This window comes from Sminthopsis crassicaudata, chromosome 2, assembly GCF_048593235.1.
Source record: "Sminthopsis crassicaudata isolate SCR6 chromosome 2, ASM4859323v1, whole genome shotgun sequence".
Taxonomy (NCBI): Eukaryota; Metazoa; Chordata; class Mammalia; order Dasyuromorphia; family Dasyuridae; genus Sminthopsis; species Sminthopsis crassicaudata.
In genome coordinates, this window is record NC_133618.1 from 49,193,442 (window position 1) to 49,213,953 (window position 20,512).

Genomic DNA, 20,512 nt, shown 5'->3' on the forward strand with positions numbered 1-20,512 from the left:
AGGAAGAAAAGATAGATGTAGATAAATGGAAGCTAGTGGGATATGAAATGAAAGAATTTCAAGCAAAAAATGGGCCTCGTTCAATTTCTGCAGAAGTATTTTATATCTACAACATAGTTCAATTAGCCTTAAACTATCAAGCAAGTTGTAGGAGAAGGAAAAGTTCTAAAAATGAACAGAGGAGGAAGTGTGAGGAAAAAAGGAAAGATCAAGATCTTTCCCTAGAGCAAGAGGATTTAAATGAGGAATTATGGTATGATTCTCTTGAAGAAGCTTCAACCCTGCCTAGAGAACAGATTATTGACAGGCCCACATCAACCCCACATTCAGAGATGGAGGAAGAAAGAGAGCAAGAGGCAGAAACACAAACAGAATTGCCTGTGAAGAAGCCTAAGCCTATGACAAGATTAGAAAAAGCATTGGTTAAAGCTAAGAGAGAAGGACAGGATATAAGTGATTTTATACATGCATATCCTGTGATTGAAAATACTGACTCTGTAGGTAAAAAAAGGAGAAGATATGCACCTTTAGATTTGAATACAATTAAGGATTTGAAAAAAGGTTGTACCCTTTATGGGGCTACATCAGCTTATGTCAAAATGTTACTAGATGGTTTGTCTTATGAAGTCCTAACCCCGAATGATTGGAAATCCATAGCAAGGACATGTCTGGAACCTGGAGAAAATTTATTATGGCTTGCGGAATTTCATGAATTATGTAAAATTCAAGTTAGATGCAATTTGGAAATAGGAGTTAACACACAATTCACTTTTGAGCACTTAGCTGGTGAAGGTCAGTATGGAGAGAATTCGGAACAGATTAATTATACCATGACAATATATGAACAAATTGCTAAGGCTGCAATAAAAGCTTGGGGTGTCCTTCCTGGACAGAAAGATCGTGGAGGGGCTTTCACTAAAATACAGCAAGGTCCCAATGAACCTTTTGCAGATTTTGTGGGACGTTTGCAAACTGCTGTCAAAAGAACTATTGGAGAAAATTCAGCTACAGAAATAATGACCAGACATCTGGCTAAGGAAAATGCCAATGAAATTTGCAAAAGAATTATATGGGGATTAGACAAAGATGCTCCTTTAGAGGAGATCATAAGACGCTGTGCTACAGTGGGAACAAATGCTTTTTACACCCGGACAATGATGAATGTGGAAAGACAGGGTCCCTCCTGGCAAGGGCCTTCTAGAGAAACTCGGCGATGTTTTCAATGTGGAAAAATTGGGCATCTAAGAGCTCAATGTAGGTATGGAGATACAGAGAGAAGACAGGGTGAGAGAAGACCTAAAACCCCATGTCCAAAATGCAACAGAGGACTCCATTGGGCATCAGAGTGTAAACTAATTCAGGGAAATGGGATGAGGGGCCCAGGTCCAGGGCCCCAGGCAAAAAAGACTTGGGGCATGATGGCAGCTGATGTTACACCCAAAGAGCCTTTAGAAGGTCAGGACTCTGATTTAATCAACCAGCAGAAAAGCAATCACAAGGCAGAAAGGGATTACCTGATAAGTGAGTCAAAAGGCAATCAGATTGCAAAAATGGATTATACTTGGGGAGAATACAGGCCTTTTAAACCAACATGGCTGTATCCAGTGCAAACAATTCCAATGTAATTGCCAGATGATGAGAAGAGATTTAGAAAGTGGTAAATAGAAGGTAATTAGATAGGTTAACTGCCTGGGAGAGAGGGTTTGCTTGTATTTCTTCAGCAGGAGAAGGAATCAGATGGGTGCCAACGAGTCATATTCGCCTTGTCCATCAGAGAGAGACAGAAAAAGAGAAAGACCTCAAAATAAAGGAGAAGATCTAAGAAACATCTGACACTGAAAGAGCATGGATAATAAGAAGACTGTTAAAGAACTTTAAAACCAGCAGGAATCATTGGACTTCCTCACACAAGATGAGACTAATGGACAATGGACTTATGGACATTTATAAATTTTCAATTTATGATTATGTTATATGCTTCTAGCATGTGTTATGTTACTATGTTACTATATGCTTATGTAATTTATGTAATTATCTGTAATACTTCCCATATTGATGGATTTATGTTTCAAGGTCATTTATGTAATTATCTGTAATACTTCCCATATTGATGGATTTATGTTTCAAGGTCATGACTGTCCTATGTTCTAAATCAAAAGAAAGGGGGAGATGTTAGGATTACTAAGTGAGAACTGAGGTTGTCTGGACAGTGAGAAGGTGAGAATTCAGGTTTTCTGGACAATTACAAGGTGAGAACTCAGGTTGACTTGATAGAGGGGGCAAGCTCATTGGCTGGGGTGGTTCTTCCCAGAAGCCCTTGCATTATCCCACGCCCATTCTCTGGGAGAATAAAAGAGAGCTCTCAGAGAAAGAAGAAGACTCTGAATTGCATCAGGCTTGACGGGGCTCTCTGCAGGAAGGGAAGTCACTTCTTTGGACAAGAGTTAACAGCAACTGCCTGGAGACAACGGTTCACTACAGGAAGAAGAGTCTGAGAGATTTGAGTAGACACAGCAGATCTCTTCCCAGAAAGCGATCCAGCAGCTTCAAGAGACGACAGCTCGTTACAAGCTCTGATAGACTTGGCTCTTTTCAGCAATGAGGTGATTCAGGCCAGTTCCAATAGACTTGTGATAGAGAGCCATCTGAATCCAGAGAGGACTGAAGGGACTAAGTGTGGATCACAACATAGCGTTTTTATCTTTTTTTGTTGTTTGCTTGGTTTTATTTTTTCTTTCTCATTTTTTTCTCCTTTGTATCTGATTTTTCTTGTGCAGCAAAATAATTGTGGAACTATGCATAGAAGAATCACACATGTTTAACCTATAATGAATTACTTGCTGTCTGGTGGAGAAGGGAGGGAGAAACAATTGGAACACTAGATTTTGCAAGGGTGAATACTGAAAACTATCCTTGCATGTATTTTGAAAATAGAAAGTTATTATTAAAATTTTTAATAATAGGGGTAGCTAGATGGCGCAGTGGATAGAGCACCAATCCTGAAGTCAGGAAGATCTGAATTCAAATCTGATCTCAGACATAACACTTCTGAGCTGTGTGGCCCTAGGCAAGTCACTTAACCCCAACTGCCTCAGGAAAAAAAATTAAATGTAAAATGTGCATAAAAAGATTTAGCTATGTAACCCTGGAAGAAATTTTTTAAAGTATCAATAAAACAATAACAAAAGGAAATTATGTCTTAGGTTTGAGAAAAGAAAAATGTCAGAGATGTGTAGATTTTTCTGTGGTATAGTGAAAAGAATGCTGATTTTGAAGGCAGAAGATCTGGGTCCAAAATGACCTCTGATGCTTACTATTTATATAACCTTGGGCATCTGAAACTTCAGTTGTTTCCTCATCTGTAAAATGAGGGGATTGAACTTATTGGCCACTGAGATACCCTCCAGCTATAAATCCTAAGCAGAATCAATCAGTAAAGATTTATCAAGTCTCCTAATTTCCTAATTAATAAATCAAAAAGCATTTATTAAGTGTTTACTATGTACCAGACTTACCATGCTAGGTGATGGTCATATACAGAGAAAAGGGAAAGAGACCATGTCATCAGAGATACATTTCTAATAGGATAGACAACATCTAGGAGACAATATAAATAAGTATCTCCAGAATAAATACAAAATGAATTGAAAGTAGTTTTGCAGGGAGGATGTTCCAAGTGAAAGAAGAAGTGTCATTGTAGAAAGTATTTGAGATCAATTTCTAAAGGAACCAGAGATGACAAGATTACCAGAAGTAAGAAGAGGAATTATTTTAGGTATAAGGCTAGCCAACATAAAGGCACAGAGATAAGAGATGAAGTACTTTATACTTTCCAGAAGAGAGTTAGAAGTTACAGGTATCAGATATCACAACAGACATCAGCTGGTTCTCTGTGTGGCCAAGCCATCAACTAATAGAGTGAAGGTCAAAATAAACATTAAATCAGATGGAAGGATAAATATGAGAAAACACACATTGCATTCAATTGCAATAATTTTAACCTGGGCTATTCAAATAATGTTGTTGGGGGAAAAGGAAACAAAAAAGGCAAAGACCTTGATTATCATCACTTTCTGCTTACATTTAACCTATATAAGCAGCCTAACACAACAGAGATCAAGAATCCCCAAAACTGCCTCAGCCACCAAATCTGCTAATTACCTATAGAATGGAATGACAGTCCGAGAGCAAATATTGAATTACAAACTTCTTTATGAAACACCAAAGAAAAAGAATTGTGGGAAATTAGGAGTAGTATCACCTCAACAAACACTGAAAAGCAGAAAGAAAATCAAGTGTACTTTATGCTTGGTGTAATACCCAAATAAATGAGTCACATCTTCCCCAAAGCATTCAAAAATAAAACCAGAAGGTAAGAAACAAATTGGTGGAAAATGGCACAAATTTAATAATATATTCATAATTATTAATGGACATAAAATCACCAACTTTCCAACAAAAGAAATTTAAAGTCAAAATTAGAGTGACAGTCAAAAAACTTAGCCAGACCAGAACCACTTGAGAATAAGAACTCTTAGAGGAAATCCATGCTAAGGTTTTTAATCTTAAAAACACTGAAGGATCATTTTTTAAGACTTCTCAGAAAGGGGAAAATACCAAAAGATTGGAAACCACTCCCACAGATTATCATTCCCTCAAAAGATGACTAGAAATTAATAACTCTCAATCCATATGCTTACTTTCTCATCTTTAGGAAGATAGATCTACACACATAATTCTTTGATGGCAAATAAATAGGAAGAGACAGGGCAACTTTCAGAGAATACAAGATTCTACTCTGTTTATTTTTTGTTCCAAAAAAAAAAAAAAAAGAAATCCAATTGACTCTGTTGGAGTAAAAATACTTTCCTAATGGCAATCTTTCATGTACATTTTAAAATTATAAAAGATTCTCTGAAAAATGAAACAGAAATAACTGTTCAATGCCTCTCAGATTATTTACATCAAGTAAGATATAGAACAGAGAAGGTATGCTCACTAAAGATGTGTGCCACTGAAATGGAGATACAAAGAAAGCAAAAAGACAAAAGTTTCATCTCCCCAAAAGTTTAATCAAATGGGGAAGACAGCGCAAAGAGCTCTTTATAGTAACATGACATAGATAAGATAAACTGGAAATAATCTCAGGGAAGACACAAGCATTAAGGAAAGGCTTCTTGCAGAAGATGGGATATTAATTGAGGACTGAAAGAAATTTAGGGAAGCAAAAAAATGAATAAAAAAAGGAGAGCATTCCAGTCATGGAGTATAGCAAGGAAAAATGCATAGAGTGGAGAGATAAAGATCATATAGGAAGAACAGTAAGAAGAGCAAAGAGAGCAAAATTAGGTCAAAGAGTACATGGGAAACTTAAAAAAGCACAAAAGTACAAAGGGATTAGATTATCAAGGGATAAGAAAATTTTATATCTGATCCTGAAGGCACAGTGAGTCTACTGAAATTTATTGTACAGGGGGATATGGCTTGATCTGCACTTTAGGAAAATAGGTTGATAGCTAGCTGAGTTATTACTGAATTATAGGAGAGAATTATGGTGGGAGACCAACACCAGGCTACTGTGTTACTTCAGGTATGAGAAATGTTATGACGGTTGAAAAGAATCCAGAGAATAAGAGTGAAAGAAGAATTCAGCCAAAGGACTGGGAGGATGGTGGTACATTTGCTAGCAGTAGAAAAGTTAGGAAGAAGGGAGGTCTGGGAGGGAAAGGCAATGAGTTCAGATTCCATACTCAAATTCTAAGTGGAAGAGGGGTTCTTTATAGATGGTGATTTAGTCTTGATGTTGTTTCTTGTGGACGTTATGCTAACCTGAATCGCAAGCTCTGGAACATTCAGTGAAATCCATGATTAAAGAAGTAAGCTAACAATTCAGAGAGGTGTAACATTTAAAAAATTGGAGAGACATAATTTCTGGGTAATCACTCATTTTATTACTATAAGGGTCAATGACACTCTTGAATGCCAAAGACCCATCATAGGAGTGGGCTCACAATTTATATGCTGTTGGAAAAGTGGGTGCTCTCAAGGCTGGCAATCAATTCTGATTAGTTAACAAGTAATGAGAAAAAATTAATATTACAATGAGGGATTGAAGGAATATAACTTTGATTATATTATTTTCTCTAAATTTCACAAATTTGGGGGAAAATTAATTCAACCTTCAGAGACTAAACTTTGAAATGAGGATTTTGATTTCCCCAAATCAATGGTTAGCAATAATAATTTCTCTAAGAGGAAAAACAAAACTGGACCTATGATACATAATGGACTGGTCAATCTATCGAGTTGGCAGAGCAATACAAACAACTTCATAAAATCCTGGTCCAATGTCTCCTAATAGTGTGCAGATGACCCTAGCTTCTCAAATGCTACATCAATGGAACACATTCTTTGGCAGGTTCTATATGGTGGTCCAACAAGTTATATTAGTTTTCCAAGCCTGGCTAATAACCCAGAGACTAATCATCCATGGCCACTGGTTGATCAATTTTTTGTCCATGTCAATCCATGAACAACCATCACAAAAAGATTAAATTGTTTTTCAGTAGAGAGTAATCAACTTGTTACTAATATAGCAGTTATTACAAATCAGCTTTGCAGAATTAGACTATTATTTTGATAGCGCAAGATGAAATTTTTTTATCTTTTCTCACCTGGCTGTACTACTTTGGGACTTCTCAAGGGATTTCTCTACCATGCTGCAGGAAGCTCATTATTAGGAAAATATCACCAGCTTTGGGACTCCACTTTATCACTATTTTCTACCTCTCTGATTGAAGGTACAGCCATGAACTCCAAACCTCTATTTAAGGAGGAAGCTCAGCTCAGACATTTCATTTTTCACTTGGCTGCACTTCTTTGGGACTTCTTAATACTGATTACTCCACCATGGCCTTGTGTCAGATGCCTTCTCCCAGCCCCATCTTTTCAGGTTCTTTTTATGTATTATCTATCCCATCAAAAAAAAAAAATTGTGTAAATTCTTTGAGGACTTTCTTTTTTTCTAATTTGGATCTGCAAGATCTGCAACATTTAGCACAGTGCCTAGTATATAGTAGATGCTTTAAAAAATATTTATTTGACTAAAATCAATACCAAAAAAAAAAAAAAAAAGAATAAATATGATACATAACTAAGGTGACTTTAACCTGAACTATTTAAATATGTTACTGATGTTGAAATATGTGGAATGAAAAAATACTATTGTGCAGATTCATTTTTTTCCTAAGGAAGTTTAGCTCAGTTGCCACAATGAGAAGACCAAAAGTACCAAGTAAATGCTTTAGCCAGCTAATACCTCGACTTGCTATGTAGAAAGAAATAGCAGTTAAGAGAAACATCATTTTCTATTATAAACTCATTTGTAAGATCTTGCAGAAGATGGTTAAAGATTATGAGCAATATAATCTTATAAAACAGCAAGCAGTGAAGGAAAAAAAAGTTTAAAGAAAACTTGGCAAGATACCCACCCAAGTTATATCAATCTGAGGGAATTTAAGGATAAAGTTGGAAAGAAGCCAAGGGATACTACATTTGGATTCTAAGATCAAAGTCTCATGGGTTTTATATGAGGAAGCAGAAACAAAACTAAAGAAAACAAAGGCAGAAGGGCAGATGGACAAGACTAAGTAAGTATACACAGAGGAAATCTATGGAGGAGATGACATAATTTTGAGGGATTTAAGAGAACAATCCTCAAGATAGGATACCAGATTTCTTGGGGAAAAAAACTAGTTCTTATTACTATCCAAAAAGGCAACTGAGAATGTGTAAGTAAATACCAACCCAAATAACTACTTTCCTATCTCTATAAAATCTGTATGAAAATAATTTACACACATTTATGAAGATATGATAATATAAGTGAACAGGCAAGTTTTCACAAATAGTATTTTACAGCAAATGGCATCTTTACAAGTAGCTAATTGACAGAAATGCTACTGTACTGATTACACAAAGCCCCACAACAATAGAACTTTTTAAATGGGGTGCACAACTGTTCAAAAAGGAATTGATTTAACTATTCACACAATAAAAAACAAGTGGATGATGAATGCCTAATGTTAAAGCATGTTGGATAGACAGCCCCAAAAGTCAATCTATTAGAAAACATATTTTGGATAGCCACTGAAAATGGATCATGAACTGGGATAAATGTAAAGAGCAAGAGGACAGAGTAGATTGGCTTTTGGAAATTTTATAGTGCTTTTAATGACTCTAAGCTTCTCCTTGAAACAAAGGCTCATCTTTCAACATCAATATTCTCCTGATGATGCTCTATGACTAAGGATCATGGAATACTATGCCCTCCAAAGAATTAAAACTGAGAGTCATCCAAGGGGCAAGGGACTAGTGCACAGTGGGCTTTAATGGGCTACAACATATTATTGACTAAGAATTGCTCAGAAGAGTAAAGAAGCTATCAGAGAATTATACACTATAAAACAAGGTGAGCTTGTCACATAGTAAGCGCAAAGGCTAGCCAAAGGATGGCCTGTGTTCCCAGAGCGTGCTGATGGATTCCCTGGGGAGGATTTACTGAAGAACAAGGAGCAGAGAGCAGCGTGATGAGAAGGCGAGGATGTGTTGTAATCTACACTGTTGGGAGGGAGCACCAGCATCAGTGAGATCAGGAACATCAAAGAATTAACTTCAAACTGTCATCTTTGAAGCCCTCCATGTGGAGTCCGTTTTTCTCACTTCAAGGATGTAAGTCCTGTTGCTGGAACAGTTGTTCTAACAAATGTGAACATTTGGTCAGTAAAGGGATTGGGCGAGAGGGTAGATGTTTAGTAACATCATCTTCATATATGAAAGATAGCAAATGATATTTTAAACTTTATTGTCACTCCTTATTCTGAATGAACCAACTACCTATTCAGACTACTCTTTTGAGTTCTCTGAGAATGCAAACCTCATTCATTCTCCTGTCAGAGGACTAGAAGGAATCCACAAAGAGTCTCAGGAAAGTAAATAATAACAGCTTGCTTTCATGTATCACTTCAAGGTTAGAAAGACATATCATATGTTACCTCATTTGATCACAGGAATAACCCTAGGAGGAAAGTACTATTATCATCATTCTCATTTTAAAGGGGAAGAAACTGAGTCTGAAAAGGGTCATACAACACATTTGTAAGAAGATTCAATCACAACTCTTCCTGATTCAAAGTCCAGTAATGCTGTGTAATCATGCTTCTTAGTAAATACCTAAACAACAAGGTCAAGGTCTATTGCCTTCCTTAGTGCTACTAAGTAGTACTATAACCTACTTAAGTAAAAATATTATGAAAGTTAAAAAAAAAAAAAAAACACCTCTTTCTTGTATTAAATTCTACTCTGTCTTAGCTTAAACCTATTTAAAAAAAAAATTCCTCAGAGAAAACTGATCAAACAAACATTTATTAAGTGCTTACTAACTAGGTGCAAAACATAGGTGCTAGACACTGGAAACACAACAACAAGAAAACAGTCCCTGCCTTCAGACAGCTTATAATCTACTTGGGATAAAAATTTTACAAAGGAGTGGGGAGAGCACTAGCACCTGGGGAAATCAGAAAAAGCTTGATGAGGTGGCATCTGAACTAAGTCCTCAAAGTCTCTCGTGATATCTTGTTTTTGATAGCCTTTGCTCAAGGTGCCAGCTATCCATCTGGAGGATGGGGGTGAAGGGGAACGACTCAATAAAATTGAAGCAAGTTAGAAATGCCTGAATATGCTAATGAAAATAGACAAATGCATGTTGTTTGCTAATAATACCTTCCAACAAAAATAGAATGGTTTCTAAATGAATGGAAAGACACCAGATTTACTTGATACCACACCCAAACTTCAACCAAATACATATTTAAAATGGACCTCAAGAATGTTTCCCCTCAATTACATCCTATTTACATAGTGATGAGATTTTTTTTTTTTGGTACTGTTACTATAGCAGCCAGATATTACTATCAGCCTGGTATCTGCTGGGGGAAGGTTAAAATTTTATTTTTAAGTAACAGACATCTACACAGCACTTATAGTCACTACAAGGGATGTGTAGAAAATCAAGAGGAAAAACACATTTGAAACCCAATCATTGCTAATCAGCTCACCATTAAGGAAGTAAAATAATGCTGTTTCTATTGACCAAATAGTTTAAAGCTTTGTGTTTGGCTTAATTCAGGACCACCAACTTAATGCACCAATCCACTAATTCCAGTTATGGTCACTCCCTGTTTGACCATGGGGAAATTGCTTTTGCGATCCTCAGTTTCCTGATTTATAAAATAAGGGGGATTGACTAGGTGGCCTCTACATTTTTTTAAAGTTCAAAAATCTTTCCCTCTCCTCTGCTCTCAAGAGAAGCCATGAAATACATTTTTATATACAAATATACAAAATCCCACAACAATAGTACTTTCTAACTGCAGTGTACAATTGTTCAAAAAATTGGCCTAATTATTCACACAATAAAAATCAAGTGGATGATGAATGTTTAATGTTAGACTATAATACTGTTAGATAGACAACCCAAAAAGTTGATCTAAATATAGAACACATTTATAAAGTTCCTGAAATATAAATTAAATTTTGCTTGATGGAGAAGTTCCAAAGAAGCATCCTGAAATTATAGCCCCGAGAGTATAGGATTACAGATATAGACCTGGAAGGGGCTTCAGGGATCCTCTAGCACAGTGTATCCCAAACTTTTGACATATGTGTATCCCTTCTATAATTTCTGTAATGCTGAGTACCCCTTGTCAAAAAAAGGATGTATTTTAATATCAAAATATATTTATTTTTTCTTTTTTTGGTACATATACAAACTAATAATAAATGAAAAATAAAATTATTCATAATAAAATATAAATCCATGCTAGAAGGACAAAACCAGAAGATTGTCACACGCGGAAGAAAAACAATTGTTGGAATTGGCTTTAGACGGATTCTTGAAAAATAAATATAAGGAGTGTACTTTAACATCATTCTGGTTACAAATGCAACATGTGTATCCTGTTTTAACAGAAAAAGTTCTGAAATACATCTTGCCTTTTCCAACTTCATATTTATGTGAAGTTGCTTTTTCAGCATTTGTAGACATTAAGTTGAAAAAAGGACGTGGAGCCGCATCTCAGATTAAAATTAACAACCAGGGAACCAACTTATGACGATCTGTTATCTCAGCACAATTTCATCCTTCTATACAAAAATAATCAAAATCAGTGGGACTTAGTAAAGCACGTAACAAACCTTTCCTATAAGAAAAATGGCACAAAAGCTAAAAATACACAGGCGCCTGGAGAAGCCACTAACTATTAAAGTGTGCGGTATATTCACGCCGTGTCACACAGGACCATCTCACACCTCACAAGAATATCTTGACTTGACTCGTGAGATCATAGAATTAGGCGAAGCTAAGCCCGGTGCAGTACGTACCCCACCAAACTCTTCCTGTACCCCTGGGGGTACAAGTACCACACTTTGGGAAACACTGATCCCTCCCTTTTGCAGATGAAGAGACTAAGGATCAGGAAATTGAAGTGTTTTCTAAAGTTGTGCAGGTAGAAAATTTTGAAGGTGGGAGGATGCAAACCCAGGCCCTTTGACTTCATAAATAATGCCCTTTCTACTACCCTATGGGAGTCATGGATTTCCTAATCTAGAAAATGAGAAAAGAAAAGGCCAGTGGATGCACACCATGCACACAATAGTACAGCATAAATACCGATGTATTTGTAGGCAGAAGATCAGGACTTAGATACTGGCATTTTTCCTAGGAGTAGTAGTGGTAGTTGTAGAAATAACTAATATTTATGTAGCACCTACTATGCACTAAGTACTTAAAATATCTCATTTGATACTCACAACAATGCTGATCATCCCAATTTTCAGTTAAGGACATGAGGCAGACTGACATTAAGTTACTTGTCCAAAATCAAACTTACTTAAGTGTCTGAGACTGGATTGGAACTCACTGCTTTTTACTTTAGGCTGAGCGCTCTATCCACATCCAGCCTTGTGATTGGTGAAGTCACTTACCAGAGCCCTGTTTGTTTCTCTACCTGGCAAATGAGTCAAACCTTAGATAGGATTTGACTTCTGGCAGCTTGGAGATGGGCATTCAAAATGACTAGCTTGGACTTGCTAAATTCCATCTCTAAAGTTCCAGGTGAGGGATTCATTAGGAAAGGGTTGTTTACCAGCTCTTCTGTCTCAGTAGAGGATATAACTTGGAAGAAATATCCCTAAATTATTATTATTATTATTATCGCTGGGACAATTGGGGTTAAGTGACTTGCCCAGGGTCACACAGCCAGGAAATGTTAAGTGTCTGAGACACATTTGAACTCAGGTCCTCCCGATTTCAGGGCCGGTGCTCTATCCACTGCGCCACCCAGCTGTCCTTCCCTAAATTATTAAAAGAAATATTTAACTTAGTTATCAGGAAAAACTTTCTAATGGAGGAGGGAACCATGAAATAAAATTCTGTGGGAAAGTATGGAGATCTTTAATAACAAGATAGTTTGGATGCGAGGCCAGCACAGGGTAGCAGGAAGAATAAAAGACAAAAAAGAATCAGCTGATAGGAATCCAGTCCTGATTTTGGCACGCACCATTTGAATGATTTTTTTTGCAAATCACTGGATCTCAGTTTCCTTTTCTAAGAGATTAAACTCAATGACTTCCTAAATCCATCCAACAAAGATTTATTAAATACCCTCTATGTGTAAGGATTCTATGTCAGGCACTGAAGCCGTAAAGAGAAAACGAAAAAGTTGTCTGAAGAGCCCTAGATCCCACTGAGGAGTGGTACAGGGTGGAAGTGATGGAAGCCGGAGGAAGGTGTCTACATGGCGGTCTGAGAAAGAGGACTAAGAGCCACAGGGGGTCGGGAAGGATTCCCTTATGGTAGAAAGTGGCACCACAGGCTAAGTCCTGAGGGGAAAAGAGGAAGAGATTGAAGGGAGGAGGGACACGTTCCAAGCAAGGTATACAACCTGTCAAAAGTGGAAGAGAAAATAAGCCAGGTTAGTTAGAAGGTAGTTTGTCTGAAGGGGAATAAACTGAAATAGAAACGAAAAGTAGCCTAAAAATGGATTATGAAGGGCTTTAAACGGTATAAGATTTGTATTTCATCCTATAGGCAAGTGGGCAATGGGGAACCACAGAATATACTTGAGGGGGGATGGCGTGGTCAGGGTCATTCCTCAGAAGTTATTTTCATAATTTCAGGAATGGATCAGAAATGATCCAGGAATGGATGGGGTCATGACCTTCTGGATCCGGGGTTCTCAAACTTCCTGCCTGGTTATGGCAAATGGGCTGAGAGGGCGGAGACAGAATGTCGGCCCTCCCAGTCTGAGGGACAGCGAACTGGCCCCCATTTAAAAAGTTTGGGACCTCTGGTCTAGATGGAGCGAACAGAAAAGAACAAAGGAAATAAGAGGACCCTGGTTTGGAGTTGAGAGCACGCAGTCCAACCCCTACAACTTGCAGAGGAGGAGACTGGGGAACAGCTGATTTAATTACTTAGTTTGGCCAAGGCCTCAGAGCTCAGCTGAGAGATGGGTTAAGTGCTCGACTTGGCGATGGATTGGATGGGTCCCATCTAGGGTTCTTCTTGTGTCACAGATCTAGATAGAGGTCTATGGACAATGCTTTCCATACATACAATAAAACCTACATTATTATGAAAGAGATTAGACAAAATAAAGTATCCTGGGAGGATCCCGCCACTAAAATCCTAATCCCACAATCTGCCAAACAGGAGAGAGGGAGTGTAAACCCCCCTCAGAGGAAGCCCGCTAAAGCCAAGGGACCTCCCGCTGGGACCTTCCACGTGCTGTCTCCCCAGTTAGACTGTAAACTCCCCCAGAGCAAGGTTGTTTCATTGTATCTCCGGTAATTAACAAGACGCGTAGCGTACAGTAAGAGATTAATAAATGCTTTATTCCTTCATCCGTGGGGGGGTTTTCCTATCCAAGTTCAGAACCCTCTAAAATCTGTGGGGTCTATGGACCCCGGGTGAGGAGCCCCCCTGTGCACAGGATGGTTCCCAGAAAGTGAAACTAGTGGCTGGGGGGAGGATGGCACCTTCAATAGAAAGAGGGAGAGTTTTAGGAGGGGGTGGGGTTAGAGAGGAAACGTGTCTATTTCTCTACTGAATTGAACTTGAGCTGCCTGTCCTCCGGAGGAAGCGTGCAAGAAGTTCTAAAGAGAGGTGAGGGCTGGATAGATGATAGGAGAGAAAATATAACAAAATAGCAAAGAAAGAAGTATTTCTGGAATCCTCTGGCGAGGGGGCGGGGGGAGGAAGGGGGTGTCAATCCATTTTACAGATGGGTAAACTGAAGCCCAGGCAGAAGAAGCGAAAGCTCAAAGGTCATAAGCCTAATTCGCAACAAGGGAGAATTCAAACCCGGCTCCGCTAGCTCCAAAGCCAGGGCTTTTTCTAAGAACCCCGCGCGGTTTGCTTGAGAACAGTCCACGCTAAGTCGAAAAAAAGCACCTCCTTCCAACCCCGCGGAAGGTCAGGCGGAACAGGAAGCGTCCTTGGGGCGCGAGCCCCGCCATTCCCCGTCCCTCTTCCTGTCCCGAGACGCCCCAGCCCGCGGCTGCGCAGACCCGCCTCACCTGCAGTCCCCGCCGTCGCCGCCGCTCCTCGGCTGCTAAACAGAGAAGCACGTTACGTTCGGCCGCCGAGGGGCGGGGTACGCAGCGGGCCCTGACGTCACGCCCCGGCCGGCCAGGGACTGGGCGCCGGGAAGTCCTGGCGGGACCCTCACCTGGGCGAGGGCGAGTGCGCGTGCGTCCAAAAACTCGTTCCCCGCGCCCCGGGCGCCCGGCTCCTGAGGTTCCGCTGCGGAAACGTCCGCTCCGTCTTTTTGCCAGGGAATGCTGGGGCCGGGCCTCTTATTTAACGTGAGGGGAAACTGAGACTCCAAGGAGGGGAGGGAAGGGCGGCCCTCCACCTCTGGTACCCACCTGGCTCCGGCTCTCACCTGTGGCTCCCAGAACGGAGCATGCGCCGCTGGACACACCGGCCATTGGCCCGACATGACATCATTCTGGTCCTCCTCAAGCGTGAAGAGCAAACAACGGCAGCCCATTTTACAGATGGGGAAACTAAGATGCCCCGAGGGTCCGTGACATACACAAAGTCGTGATAGAGCCGGGATTTGAACTCAGGTCTCTGACTCCCTCTGACTTCCTAAGCTTCCAGTGAAGCCCGTGCCCTGCTCCTGCCTTAAGAACTACCGGGAGATGGCTGGATAAGTGGAAGGATGGCTGGATAGAGAGAGAGCGAGAGAAACAGGATAGATGGATAGAAAAATAAGTGGATGGATGGAAGGAGTGATGGATAGGATAAAAAGATGAATGGAAGGATAGTGATGTTTATAATACATGTATATACATGCATATAACTCAAAAATATAACGTCATTGTTCACTCCTCTCAGGCTGCCTCTGAGTCCAAAAAGCGGGCCTTTGGACAACCCGAGTTAGGCCTCTCCAAGTAGTTTTTAATGTGTATGTGTATATGTGTGTATGCATGTTTTTGTTTCTATACTTTATATTCATGTAAACATTTATTAAGCACCTACTGCATTCCTCCTGATCTTTACCTTGGCGCTGGATCCGTGTGGTCCTATAGAAAACGGTGACTTTGCGCTTGATTGCCCTCCTTCACTCAAATCCATTTCACTCAATTCTCTTTGAGAATGCAGGACAAACAACAATTAAACACCTACTGTGTGCACCAGCACAAACAACAATTAAACACCTACTGTGTGCATCAGCACTGGACTGAGTGCTAAGGATACAAAAAGTCAAAAGGTCATCGGCCCTCAAGGAACTTATAATCTAGGAGGAGACATAAACAGATTTGCACAAACGAGTTATTAAGAATAAACAAAGTAAATAAGGGAAGACAATAGACTATGTATCAGGTATGTTATATATTATATCTCATGTGTATCATGTGTAGCATTAGTTTGCTTCATTTCTTTCAAGGATGGAATAAAAAAAGAATTTTTTAACTGTGAGTAAAACTTATTACTACTGTATGTGTAAATTATTGGTTTATTTTAAAGTTTGAAATTAAAATTCTCAACCAGGATCCATACATCTATTCATCAATTTGCATGTACCACCCCAGGGCTAGTCTTAAAACGGGATCCCTAGAGATCATCTGTGGCAGATGTCCTGGGGGTCTACGATGCTAAAGTGTATCTGTCAGGACCCCTCCCAGTGAGTTTCATCTTAACCAGTTAGCCAAATGACAATGTGTGTGTGTGTGTGTGTGTGCTATGTGTTATGTATGCAGGTATTTGTATTTATGTGCGTATGAATACATACAAACACACACATATATATATATATACACATACTGTATATATGTATATGTATCATAAGTTCTTTGAAACCAAGAATTAAATTCCATATATATACATAACTTTTTATTTTCAGAACATGACATTTCCTTTTTAAATTCACGTTCTATAACCTTTAAAATTTGAAAAGTGCTTTGCTCATAATACCTCTTTGAGGTAGGTGAGACAGTATCTTTTTGTTTTTCTTTTTCAATCGGGGCTTGCTCACACAACTAGTAAGTGGTAAGTGTCTGAGGCCGCATTTAAACGAAGGCCCTGACCCCAGGGATGGTATTTTATATATAGCATCATTTCATTGCCGTACTCCACTTTTTTAAGATAAGGAAAATAGAGCTAGAGAGCTATGTCAAGAATTATACATTCATTATAAGATACAGCCAGAAACACAGGCCTTCTGTGTGTTAAAGTTCTCCCCCCCAACTATATTATTCTGCTTTTTTACCTTCTTGCCTGTTTCCTACCTAGATTAAACATTGGGCACTTAATAAATGCTCGGTTTATAGCTGGCATTATATTGAATAAGCAACTGCCAAACCTTGTGGAGGGAGAAATAACCTTTCATAGCTCTCTGCAGAAAGCCTTTGTTTGATCCAAACTCCATCGACATTCTGTGGGGGCTCTCACAAATTAAACACATTTCTCAACTATAGATTTAGATTGGTTTAGGTATAATGTGGGAGTATTAAAAATGACTATAATATACTCTTATTTAGCTCAAGTCTCCATTCAGTTTTCTGAAAATTTCTGAAGGCCATTTGAATTTAGCTCTACTATTGGGTGGAAAATAGATTTAGAGCAGCATCTTACCTAATGTAGCACAATAAATTCCAAGTATATAGTCGTGTAAATGTATGTGCATATATGTGTGTATGTATTTATTTGTACATGCACATATGTACACACATGCACATATATATCTATTTGCATATGCATATGTGTATATACATGTATATTATATGTGTGTTTTTATGTATCATGAAAAATTAAAGGAGAATGGGATATTATCTCTTTTACAATTTTGGATAGGGAAAAAAACAACTCATAAGCAACCATCAAATAGAAGAATCCTGTAAAAGAACAAAAATTATTATTTTGCTTAAATAAGATTTGATAAACTTTTATTTTAAAAATTATGAATTAGAAAAAAGGGCAGAAGTTAGGAAAATTATGTCTTATCAAAGACCATCAATAAATATCTGAAGTCCTAAATCAATAGGAAATAAGACTAATGGGCATTCAAAGGATATGAACAATTTCCTAGAAAAAAAAATGTAAATTATGGTGATAGTATGTTGTATTCTAGTCTTTCTTCACCCAGAAAAGTTGTCCATATCCTACTCACACACAAACCTTTCTTCCCAGGCTCCAATCTTCCTTCCTTCTGTCTCTGTTTAGAAATGTGTATCCCCTTCCCCCATATCCTCCTGTATCTAAAAGGTTCTATGCTAGAGACTGAGTTTCCCAGCCAATCTGTGATCTCAGAGGTGAAGAAACAGAATTCCCCATCGGAAAGGCCCACATTTCTCCCTATGAAATAGCTAAGCTACCCTTGACCTTGAAACTTCTTTTGTTCCCTGAGCTGCCCTGAATCCTGAAGTGAAGATAGATCCAGGAATCCTCCCAAGAGCATCCTGTATAGGAGGAAGAATGGTCCATGACAGGGAGCATTGTCTCTGGCATCAAAAAACCTGGGTTCAAATGTTTGGAAAAGTCATTCAGTCTCCCTGGACCTCAGTTTGCTCATTTGCCAAATGAGAAATGAGCCTCTGAAGTCCATCCCAGCCTTAGGTCTGTGGTCCTTTGAGGTATGTACTGGATCCTGAGAGTAGCTTCTGAGGAGACCGTCAGACTCCTTCCTGCCATGACCTAGTGATATCCTCCCTGATTAGGCCTTGGAGGTTATCCCTAACTCTCCACATGAAAGGTCCTACTTTGCTTTGGTCCTGAAGTGGTTGCTATACTGCCCTAGTACATTCCCTTTGTTGCTTCTGCCTTCTAGAAACCATGAATACTGTCCTTCCATATGGCAAACAAAAGGGCCCATTTCAGCAAATCCCTTTTAATCCTGGAAACGACCCCCATAACTGTCAGCCATTTTTAAAAAGTGCTCCAAATCACTAATAATTAGAGAAATGCAAATTAAAATAACTCTTACAGCATCACCTCATACCCATAAAATTGAAAAAAATAATAAAAGATGAAAAAATCTGCTGTTAATGGAGCTGTGGGGAAACAGGCATATTCATTCCTTGACAATAAAGCAATTCAAGAATTAGTCTGACCATTTTGTTTAATATTTTATTTTTTCCCCTATTATATGTAAAAGAATTTAACTTTTGTTTTTTTAAATAAGTTCCAAATCCTCTTCTCTTTCCTTTCCCTCCCCCCTCACTGAGAAGGCAAGTGATTTATTATATGTTATATATATGCAGTCTTGCAAAAATGTATTTCCATATCAATAATGTTATAAAGGAAAACACCAACCAAAAAACAAAGAAACAAGAAAAAATGTTAAAAGTTATTGTTTTTTTAAAAATATGCTTCATTCTATATTAAAACTCCATTAATTCTTTCTCTGGAGGTGGATAGCATTTTTCATCTTAAGTCTTTTGGAATTGTCTTAGTCTGGAAACTATTCTGGAGAAGAATTTGGAATTATGTGACAAAAGTTACTGAATTGTCCATACTGTTGTCCATCCAATAATCTGACTACTGGGCACATGCTTCAAGGAAGTTAATGACAGAAAAAAATAGTTTTGTACATATTAAAATATTTATATCTACACTTTGCAAAAGGAAAAAGCTAGAAACAAATTATGTACTTGACAAATGAAGAATACCTAACTAAATTGTGGCTATAAATGTAATGGAATTTTTTCTGTATTTTAAGAAACAAGGAATGTGGAGATTTTTTTTTAAAACATGGAAGAGTTGTATGAACTGATATAGAGTGAAGGAAGACAAAAATGTATATTTCATGGCTATGACGACTGTAAATGAAGAAACACAAAAGTACAATAAAGCTGAAGTCAAATACAATAGACAATGTTAATTCCAAATTAGGAAGATTATTAATAGTATTATTAGCAGTAAACTACAAAAAATAGAAAAAACACATGAACCATACACTATTGAGTTGGTTTTGCTTACCTCTTTTAAATAGGAAAGTACTTTGAAAGATATTGGGAAATGACTGATGTGTCAGAATGAATGTATCAATCCATTAAAAATCATAATAAAATAAATATATAAATAAATTTATTTTACACTCTACTTAACAGACAAGGTAGGCTAATACATTGAAATAGTAAAATATTTAATTGGGCCTGAAGAACAAAGCAAAGTAATAGAAAAACATATCCAAATCCACTCCCAGATAAATGCAACTTTATCCCCAGTTCCAACCAGCTTCTCTAAGACTTACATTTCTAACATGCTCTTATAATCTCTAGAAGTCAGGGACTTTCTGGGATATAGTGCTTCATGATCTCCTCTTTCGATGGCTTCTTCACAAAATTAAATCCAAGAGGAGGAAAGAGTGCATTTGCCATTTGCTCCAAGTTCGGGGGCCATTTTGATCGGAAAAGCTTTAGGAGAGCCAGATGACTAAAGCTATGACACATGCAACTATTGTCTTTAACAAACATGGAGTACATAAAGGATTATAGATAAGAAGCTTCTTTTAAGTTGTTTTTCATACCATGTAATTGTATGAAACCTGGCTGATTTTATTTCCCACAATTGTCTTGATCCAGAGTCATTTGGGTCATGGAGGAACTTCCTGGGACTCCATTTCCCTAGGAACACAGCAGCCAGTTTTTGCACCTCTAGTTTAAGTCAATACAGGTACCTACTATGTGCCAGACACTCTTCTAAGTGCTGGGGATTCAAAGAAAGGCAATCCCTATTCTCAAGAAGCTCATGGTCTAATGTAGAAAGCAGGAAAGAAGGTAGCAGTGAAACAACTATGAAAAAATAAGATTTAGGCAGGATAAATTAGACATAATCTCAAGAGGGCAAGCCATTACCATTAAGAACGATCAAGATGCTTCTTGTAGAAAGTTGGATTTTAGATAAGACTTGAAGAAAGTTGGAATGCAGAGGTGATAAGGGAGA

The 20,512-nt window shown here is 38.3% G+C and overlaps 1 protein-coding gene across 2 annotated transcripts in view; it reads right to left on the reverse strand.

Moving 5' to 3' along the window:
* The window catches only part of ACSF3 (acyl-CoA synthetase family member 3), a 233,076-nt gene extending 218,203 nt beyond the window's left edge, over positions 1-14,873 (reverse strand). Inside the window, exon 1 of one of the 2 annotated variants that reach the window (XM_074286183.1) lies at positions 14,790-14,873. The gene's annotated coding sequence lies outside the window, so the exon portion shown is untranslated. Of the gene's footprint in view, positions 1-14,637 lie in introns of both variants that reach the window. The other variant, XM_074286182.1, reaches the window with a different exon arrangement.
* Positions 14,874-20,512: the final 5,639 nt, after the last annotated feature.